This window comes from Coregonus clupeaformis, chromosome 13, assembly GCF_020615455.1.
Source record: "Coregonus clupeaformis isolate EN_2021a chromosome 13, ASM2061545v1, whole genome shotgun sequence".
Lineage (NCBI taxonomy): Eukaryota > Metazoa > Chordata > Actinopteri > Salmoniformes > Salmonidae > Coregonus > Coregonus clupeaformis.
This window is the reverse complement of record NC_059204.1, coordinates 39138866-39149197: the sequence shown is the minus strand read 5'-3', so window position 1 is coordinate 39149197 and position 10332 is coordinate 39138866. Positions and strand designations below refer to the sequence as shown.

General features: G+C 38.2%; 1 long non-coding RNA gene across 1 annotated transcript; it reads right to left on the bottom strand.

Moving 5' to 3' along the window:
* Positions 1-6140: 6140 nt before the first annotated feature.
* LOC121580339 lies at positions 6141-9909 on the bottom strand. The gene is made up of 5 exons (XR_006003024.2): positions 9620-9909; positions 9300-9409; positions 9087-9136; positions 7541-7636; positions 6141-6624 (listed from the first exon to the last, which is right to left on the bottom strand). It is a non-coding gene; the product is annotated as an uncharacterized LOC121580339 (long non-coding RNA).
* Positions 9910-10332: the final 423 nt, after the last annotated feature.

Below are 10332 nucleotides of genomic sequence, written 5' to 3'. Positions count from 1 at the left end.
TCTCCAGACCTTAACCCCATAGAAAATCTGTGGAGGGAGCTGAAGGTTTGAGTTGCCAAACGTCAGCCTTGAACCCTTAGCGACTTGGAGAAGATCTGCAAAGAGGAGTGGAACAAAATCCCTCCTGAGATGTGTGCAAACCTGGTGGCCAACTACAAGAAACGTCTGACCTCTGTGATTGCCAACAAGGGTTTTTCCACCAAGTACTAAGTCATGTTTTGCAGAGGGGTCAAATACTTATTTCCCTCATTAAAATGCAAATCAATTTATAACATTTTTAACATGCATTTTTCTGGATTTTTTTGTTGTTATTCTGTCTCTCACTGTTCAAATAAACCTACCATTAAAATTATAGACTGATCATGTCTTTGTCAGTGAGCAAACGTACAAAATCAGCGGGGGATCAAATACTTTTTTCCCTCACTGTAATAATATTGAATCCATTTTGAATTCAGGCTGTAACACAACAACATATGGAATAAGTTAAGAGGAATTAATACTTTCTGGAGGCACTGTAAACTTAGGAGTCTGGAAGTGGATAGGTGAATAATTGGACACCAGCAGCATGTCTGTTGACATGTTTGTTCAGACAAGAGGAAGAGCATTGTGTTAACTCTTAACTTTGTGTTTATGGAGGCAGGTGGGGAGTTCAAGCAGCAAAGATGTGCTTGGTTCATGTCTTGTTGATGGGTTTGTAAAGATGTTTGTGGGGGATACAGATGGAGAGCACTGTGTTAGGTTAGGGATGCTGTAACTGCCAGAGAAAGCAGAATTGGCAGCCCCTGCAGAAGGATGCACAGCCTACATGATGGAGGGGAGAAGGGATTCTCATTTAGACGATGAATGCTGAGGGAGGTTCCCAGAGGACCTGCTCCTTCTGTCCAATCTGAAATCTGAAGGAGAGACACTTCTGATTAACTATGTACCTGGGCTGTTAGGCAGCTTTAGACAAAACTATTTTCTACAGGTCTGTCTGTATGTATTCATTCTCAAATGGCAGGTGCACACTCATCCTTGATTTGGTTGAAGTTGTGAAAGTTGTTGAAAGTTAGACTCTTTTGACTTCATTTAAATATTACTTGTGCAGTGCAGGCACATTCCTTTTTTATTTATTCATTAATGCATCTCAGTCTACTGTATTTCTCTGTTATGAATCAGAAGGGGACATTTTTCAATTCATGTTAGCAACAGTGCCCTGATTTTTCAGGGAGAAATTAGTTCTTTCAGAGAAAAGATCTTTCTGGAAAACATGAAAGATCCTTATGCTACCACGAATCCCAACACATGCCTGTATTAATAAAGCTGACACACAAAACAAAACACGATCACTTTCTTATATTATGACAGGTTTACCCCCCAAATGTCAGCTGTCAACAATGAAAAAGAAGCCAAATAATGTCATTTTACATTGATGGAAGAACACTCTCTCCCTCTCTATTTCTCTCTCTTCTCTTTCTCTCTTTCTCTCTTCTCACTCTACAGACATTCTGCTTCTGCTTTCTGATTAAATCCCTCTCTCTCTCAGTCAAGCGATCTCACTCTCAGAATGAAACCCACTTTCTTGCTGTCTATCAGATCTAATTAGACTCTCTATGTCGATCTTGTCTAATTAAAAGTCTAATTCTTCCTCTCTCCCTATCTGTCCATCTCCCTCTCCCTCTAAGTAAAGGTCTCACCACTCTCTTCCTCTCCCTGCAGCTCCTAACTGAATAAAACTCTCTCTTTCCCCTCTATTTCTTTCCTTTCCCATGTCCTTACTAAATTAGACAGAGAGCTATTGGTAATTGAAGATCATTGTCTACCTCCTTGGGCTTTGAGGGTCTCAATAGCCTAACAGTACACCTCTCTCCTCGCCACCCAACCAATCTAAAGCCAGCTTGTTTATTTGCTTTCGGATTTAGCCTCGGGAACTCCAAAACGCCTTTTAGAAATTTGACTTTTTCCTTTCATAAATACTCGCAATGTGTTTCTCTCTCGGTCTCCGTGTGTCTCATCTGTTTGCTGCACCACTGCTGGTGGCTTTGGATCCCCATTGGGAGGCTTCTCTTTGTGGTCTCAGTTTGGGACTTGCCTTGCATTCTGTTCATCCAGGGAGACACAAACATTATTTTCCACCAGGGAGATATAAACATCACACCTACCTACCTACCTACTTACCCACACCATCATGTCTCTGTTGTAGGCTCCACAAAGCTGTGCAGTAAAATTCAAATCCAATAGAGTATTAGATGTGTTTCTCTCAGTACCATTATATTCTACATGCAGTGAGATGTTTTGATGGAAATGTGTTTTTAGTAGGCCTGGGAATTTGGGAGGTGGTTTACAACCGGTTGTCAACTGCTTTAGCTTCACAGACATTGTTGTATTACATTTTGTTCAGGGCTTCATTTTTCTGGGTTTATCCACGAGAGAGAAATTGTAAAATTGTATGGAAGTGAAAGAGAAAAGGGCCTTCACCTTCTGACTTCCTCTTCACAGTTTGCTGGAGGAATGGAAAAGTATCCTCATGGGTATAAGTTGTCTGCATAAAGAGTTGAAGAGTTCCCTTTTCTTTGTAACACTAATCATTTATCCACAAAGTTCTCTATTGTTGGAGACCATGTGAAGCCGAAATTCATTTTTAAATTATCTATTTTTTCTGTTGCCGCCAAACTGACATGTTTCACTTTTATAATGAGTTGTTCCTTCACACTTGACTAAACTTCTATTTTCTCCCAGCTCTTATGAGGAGGACGTTTTAGCTCTCTCCGTCTCTCATCACAGCAAGAGTGAGGAAGATCTGACAGGCGTGGTCAGGTTCCTGTGATTCAGCCTGGAAATTACAATGAATAAAGACACAACTTCTAAAGTCAATTAAATATGACCTATCTACTTCGCTTCTCCTTTCAGGAGGGATTTCAGTGGACTTGGTGACAGTGTGTGTTGTTATCACACAGTGATGATGTATTGTCCAGTCCGTTTCCATGTGAAGAGTTTTCTTCTCATTTTTTGTGTGCTCTCATCACCCTTCATGGTGAGGTAACTTTAATGCCCTGTTGTGCCTTAGCCTGTTCCCATGGTGACGAAGCGTGCAGATAAGGAACATTTACTCAGACGGTCGTTGCAGTGTTCCGATGAGTCGCTGGATGCTGGTGACAAATCAACTGCATGCCTGCGGCGGTGGGAGAGCAGAGCAGAGAGATACAGCCGCTCATGCAAAGCAGTGTTTCCGTCCTGCCAAAATGAGATTCATATCATGAGTGAACACTCCTTCCTGAGAGCAAGAAAAAAGCAGCACAGCACCAAAACATTCACTGAAAACCAGTTGAAGGGGCAAAAACACAGTAACACACTATAGATGTGTAGGTGTGACCATTTTAGATTTTTTTGTCTTTTCAAAGATTATGCTCTGTTTTATATATATATATATATATATATATATATATATATATATATATATATATATATATATATATATATATATATACTACTACTACTACCAGAAAAAGTTTTAGAACTCCTACTCATTCCAGGTTATGTTTTTCATTTTTACTATTTTCTAAATTGTAGAATAATAGTGAAGACATGAAAACTATAAAATAACACATATGGAATCATGTTGTAACCAAAAAATATTTTATATTTGAGATTCTTCAAATAGCCATCCTTTGCTTTGATGACAGCTTTACACACTCTTGGCATTCTCTCAACCAGCTTCATGAGGTAGTCACCTGGAATGCATTTCAATGAACAGGTGTGCCTTCTTAAAAGTTAATTTGTGGAATTAATTGTCCTCTTAATGCGTTTGAGCCAATCAGTTGTGTTGTGACAAGGAATGGCGGGGTATACAGAAGATAGCCCTATTTGGTAAAAGACCAAGTCCATATTATGGCAAGAACAGCTCAAATAAGCAAAGAGAAACAACAGTCCATCATTACTTTAAGACATGAAGGTCAGTCAATACAGAACATTTCAAGAACTTTGAAAGTTTCTTTAAGCGCAGTCGCAAAAACCATCAAGTGCTATGATGAAACTGGCTCTCATGAGGACCGCCACAGGAATGGAAGACCCACAGTTACCTCTGCTGCAGAGGATAAGTTCATTAGAGTTTCCAGCCTCAGAAATTGCAGCCCAAATAAATGCTTACAGTAATTGGGTGAATGGCGGTGGACCCTATTTATTAAAGGATTTGTTTATTGAGCATAGCTTGATCATGGTGTGAAACAAGCATGTATCAAATTACATGTATGTCAATTCTATTGGATTTTTCTGGGTGTTACTAGGGTCAGGATGTTGATGCATTTTCTATGTGACGTGTACCTAACATTAATGGATATATAGACGTAATTGTGTATCAGGTGTTGGCTGAACTAATGCCATTGCATAATGAGGGATGCGCTATTGTAATGGATTGACTATTCTAATTTGAGCATGTTTATAGGGTTGTTTTAATGTGATTGTGAATGGTGTGCAGGCTAATCTAATGTGAGTGTGTATGAGATGTCGGCAGGCTCTCCTAATGTCACTTGGCATGCAGTGTTGTTTCCAGCACAGAGGCAGAAGTATAGGGATGTAGCCGTGGAGGAGACTTGCACCACTGTAATGTATTTACTCTGTAATTTGTGTCTCACTGCGAGGCCATATATCCTGTTTAAGAGTGACACCTCTCCTCCCCTGCTTTACGAGGCAGCACAGCCACTCTGACGGGGACTTGAGCACGCCGCACTGATGGATGCGCTCGTCAAGGCAGCTCCAGTCTGATCTGCTCCCCACAGAAGGCACAGGGCTAGAGACACAACACAATCACAACGCATCACAACAATCACTCCCCCGCATCTGTGTGTACTACTGCATGTCTGCACGCCACCTAGTATATACAGTCACTTCCGGATGTGAGGAACACAACCACTTTATGACAACATGCCAGCAGTGATTGATGCAATCTTATATCTCAAACATATAACTTATCTCTTTGGATATACATTACCAGTCAAGGGTTTTTCTTTATTTTTACGTTGTAGAAAAACATTGAAGACATCAAAACTATGAAATAACACCTATGGAATCATGTAGTAACCAAAGAAGTGTTAAACAAATCTAAATATATTTTATATTTGAGATTCTTCAAATAGCCACCCTTTGCCTTGATGACAGCTTTGCACACTCTTGGCACACTGTAAACCCTAATAAGTTCACATAACTCAAAAATTATTTTGTAACAGATTACACAAAAATATTTTAGTGATGTTTTTAAATGTTTTAAGTTTACATAAAATAAAAATTACATTTACAGTTGCCTTAAATTATCTCAATGTTATCTTATAAATATTGATATTCCTCAACTTATAATTAGGGAGTAATTCACTCAAAATTTTCAATATTTTTCAACTCATATAATGTGGGAAATACACTCAAAACTTTCAATATTCTTCAACTCATAAATGTGTGAAATACACTCAAAATATTAAATATTCTTCAACTCATAATGTGGGACATGCAATCAAAATTAATTCTAAACTGAAATACTGATGTCGGTCCATTACACAATTATAATCAGCGAATAATGTTAGAAAACATGAAAGTGACACCACAGTGACAATTTAACTTTTTTTTTATTCAACACAATGTGCTTTTAAAAAGGCACGAATCAAAAGGAGCTCAGTCAAAACAAAGTGCTTGTCATAAATTAAAACAAAAAAGGAAAAGGAAATGACTCCATAAAAACAAAATGTGTTTTAAAGTACATTAAGTGTTAATAGTTCCATATTCTGATAGTGGTCATTGCTACAGAGGGTAGATTCAGCATTTTGGGTCTCCATATCACATTATTCAGTAAACATTATGATAAAAACTCACAAAAGCTTCATGATAAAATTCAATAAGATTCTAATTATAATCCATCCTCAACAGCAATGACAACTATTAGAATGTGGAGCCATTTAAAACGTTTTGGCACTTACTGTACCTTGAAGGCTGCAACTCACTTTTTTTAAATAAAACATTCAAATAAAAGTACTGGTTTCTACTGTGCCGTACTTCAACTGGCAACATCAAGGTAAGCATTAGGTCACACAACATTAAACATGTATAGTGCATGAATTCAACAGTCGTTTCCCACAAGTACAGTACAAAAACTTGGGCGGCAATACGTCAATGTTGTGATATTTATCTATTAACAATCAATGTATTAAATCTGAGGTAGAAGAGGCAAACAGTGTAACATATTAAACATGAGGTAGAAGAGGCAAATTATTACATTTGTAAAGAGGGAAAAAAACAAAAAACATCCTCAATACTCAGCTCAACAAATAGTCCATTCTGAGTGATTCACTCATTGAACAAATCATTCTTCAGTGTCAGTAGACGCCCTTTCAGTGGTTTGTTGTCCTCAAGACACATCACAACTTTTTGGATAAATGTGAATGTAAGCTCGAGATTCTTTGGGTACTGTAGGTCTAGTGCATAGACATACCCAAAGAGCAGGAGAAATGAGTCAGCCAGGTTTGTGGGACCACTCACAATTATTTCATCTTCCACGACAATACAGATGCTCTCAGGGCTGAAGAGGGCCGCATCAGTAGTATCATCAGTGACAACTGTCAGGAGAGCCACCGGAGTGTCAGTGAGGTCTGGACCATCTGCTGACTATAAAACACAAATAATACAAAAATGAGTTCAGCCCCTCAAGGATACAAATCATGCTAATGATGTCTAGACATTACGGTCACTTTGCACTTAGACTGCAACTAAGCTACATGTTTAAACTATTTTCTTTACACATGCTTATTATTTTATGTTAGTTTCACACCTACCTGTAAGCATACTTTTTGTTTAGTGGAATTCTTTATACATACCTTTTCATTTATGTAATTTCTACATGTCAGTTTACAGAATAACAACTCAAGGAAACTTCATAAACAGGTCCTGGGGGCTATTCCAGAAAGGAGGTTCAACAAACTGAGCCTAACCCTGAACTCAGAGTTGACTTACCCTGTGAAGTGAAACTGAGTTTTCAGTTACAGAACAGCTGATCTGAGTTAGGTAAGTTGACTCAGAGTACGTTAACTCGGAGTTGAGCTTGTGCCTGACGACTAGTAAAAAGCCATCATCAATGGAGCTCCGATACGGTTATTCACCATGGCAACGGGAGAAAACAGGAAGCAGACATTTTCTGGCTGCGGCTGTTATATAAATCACTGACAGAGTTTCAGATGCAGTCGTCTTTTCATTTTGAATTTAACATCACTTTATTTTATATTAGCCTTTAAGGAAGTGGTTGAATGTTGTTCAATGTTTTATTTTAGGCTATTTTGTTTTATTTAAATCGGCTGAAAATGAAATATAAAAACATTTTATTTCATACTCAATGCGGCGACAAACTAGAAACACGGACTTTGAAATTACGTTGTTGGAAAAAATACAATTGGCTATACTGATGGTTTTCACATAACCTGCTTTCTGGAATGCCCCTCTGGTTCTCCTAGAGTTCTTTGAGTGATGTCATGTTTAAGCTGACTGAATAGCTAAGCAAAGGGATTGATAGTGAGGCCAGTACACTTACATTACAGGTCCTGAAAAACTTGGAGGCATCTTCACGCAGGTACACAGGAAGTGCACGAAGGAAGAGGGCCCGTCTCATATTTACATCACGTTGTTCCTACACGGACAAAAAATATCCATTACAATAATAATTACACAAATATCAAAAACATTCATTGTACACTAATTATAGTAAAAATGAAAATGTTAAAAGATAAGCAAGTTAGTTATTAACAAGCAAAGCATCAAAGTTGTGTGCTTATAGATCTGCTATTTCTGTTGTTGTTCTTTGTATTTAACAAAGTATTAATAAAGGGTTCAAGTGATCAACTGTTGACCCCACAGTTGAGATAAAAACATTTAGAGAAATAGCAAAAGAATGACTGTGGAAACACATAAAATAAAACCAATTATTAGTGTAACCCTCTCACCAGGCTCGAATTTGACTCTCACGATATTACCTTATTTAGAATATCTGAACAGCATGGGATATTAGGTGAGAAGGACATCTCCAATAAGAATCCCTATTGTAAACTTGCTAGGGTGAATGACAAATAGGGTATTAACTTCAGATAGAATGATTATAGACTTGGTTATTGTTATAAGGATATGCTTTCCCATGCATTAAATGAAACTGAAACAGTAAATGACTACACCAATACAACAGACATAAGGTTCAAGATCTATATTAATCAAATGTTCAATGTATCACATCAAAAGAAATACAAATTATAAACCCCAATGATTTTTCCACAACCCATGTCCAAATTATTTGCAAGCTTGCTTAAACCCTGGGCGCGCGTTGGAGCTCATAAAAAAAATGATGACATACATAAAGTCCCGAAGTCCACCCCACATTTGTAGTTACTCACTACTTGTAGATAATGCCTCAGCAAAATATAGTAGTTCCGTGCAGGTGTCCTCACAAGATCCACAGCGAACACAGCTATCAATACAGCCAGTACTCGGTAGCAGCAACAGACATCCGTTGGAAACCCGAACTGATCGTCACAAGCAATTCTCTCCAAGTCTTGCACGATGCTAGGCTAACCTCTAGGATGTCGAATGTCTCCACAATGCGACGGCAGCTTCAGTCTCCACTTGTTCTTTCTTAACTAAATAATAAACACTCTCTTATAGAAATAAAATCAGGATTTCCCTTAAAAAAACTCTGTAGGTATGGTTTTGTTCTCTCTTTATCGTTTCCTTTGGTCGTTTTTCCTTCACCAACCCCACTAACGTCTCTCCTCTCCCTTCTTTCAACTTTTCCCTCTCTTTTCTTTCCCAGCAACCAGTCCACTCTCCCATTGGCCACAACTTAACAAGTTAGCTCATTGGTCAAAACTTTAACGAGATACGTGGGAAATTTAAACTTAAAAGTAAACCAACCTATTCACTTGTACATTTTTTTTAAACATTGCTTCAAAAGAAATGCATTAATGACATTACAAATCAGGAGCTATTCGATCACCTTTTAAATCTAATACCAATGAATTATAACAAATAAACTCTATACTTGGTTTTAGCAATGTATTACATTAGTAACACTATTTCATAATACATCCTACCTGAACTGTTAAAAGGATTTCGAGATGATCTCACAACCACACACTTGAGCCTAGGAAGAAATACAAACACAGGCCTGGTTAGCATCATGATAACACACTCACATTATGTTGTTTAGCATTGTTCGTTTCACGCTAGCACACACGTACACACAGCTCGATAACGTAAAATATTTACTGTGTAAGGCAGACACTTATTGAAATAAGTATACTCACAGTACGCACTTGCATTACCGGCGAACAGCGAAAACTCATGGACCTTCCTCCACCGTCAATGTCCCGGGCAAACATGCATTATGGGAAATGTAGTTCATCCAGGAAACCCGCTGATAACGTTACACCGTTGTAAGATGAAGTAACGTAACGTATTTGTCACATATTTAACAACTTCTAAAGTTACAATTACTTGGATTTTAAACTATTTACAACAAATATTCACTGTGCAAATTGTACAAATGTATTCCCAGTTCCACATTTAAGACTATCGAAATTCAATTTAAAAAAACAACAAAAAAAACAACATTAGAGTTACTTACCAAATCAGAGGTGATGATAAGATGGCGCTTAAGAAAACGAGGGCAATAAGACTAATGATAAAAACGGAGGTGGTGGTGGTTTCAAGCGGGCAGCATAAAAGTGCGCATTGCAAACAAATTAAAACAAATTAAACTGTGTTCCACATCCACACGGGCGGCCCAAACATCCCCGCATCTCGGCAAATTCAAGATGGCTGACTCAGCTTTCCTGAGGGAGAGATGACCCACCCACCAGAACGTCATGACGTCGATAACGTCATGACACTACCTAAACTTTTTGAGCGTTCCACACAAATTACCTATAAAATAAATCTCAACAGAGCTCAACACTTTATAGTTTGGTCAACTGCATAACGACATTTGACTGTTATGACCTTATTACTTATGAGCTAGTACAACTGTTTGGGATTACAGTGCATGTCTGATTGTTTGCACACCCTTAGTCTCCTGATTCCCTGTAGCCTTCGACCCCAGTTTCCCATCTCAGGCCCCAAAATCTACATTTTTATGTGTGTTTTTGTTTGTGTGTGTTGAAAGTGCCAGTAAAATCAGCAAACAAATCATATCCATCCGGGATATAAATTAGAGTGGTCCATCATCAGACAGCCTGTGGTATTTATGGCCTGTCATACTGACAATGTGCACAGGGTCCCTCTTAAGGTCTGCCAATAGTTGTCCCAAAACATTTACTGGACTCCAAAGTCGGGAGACAT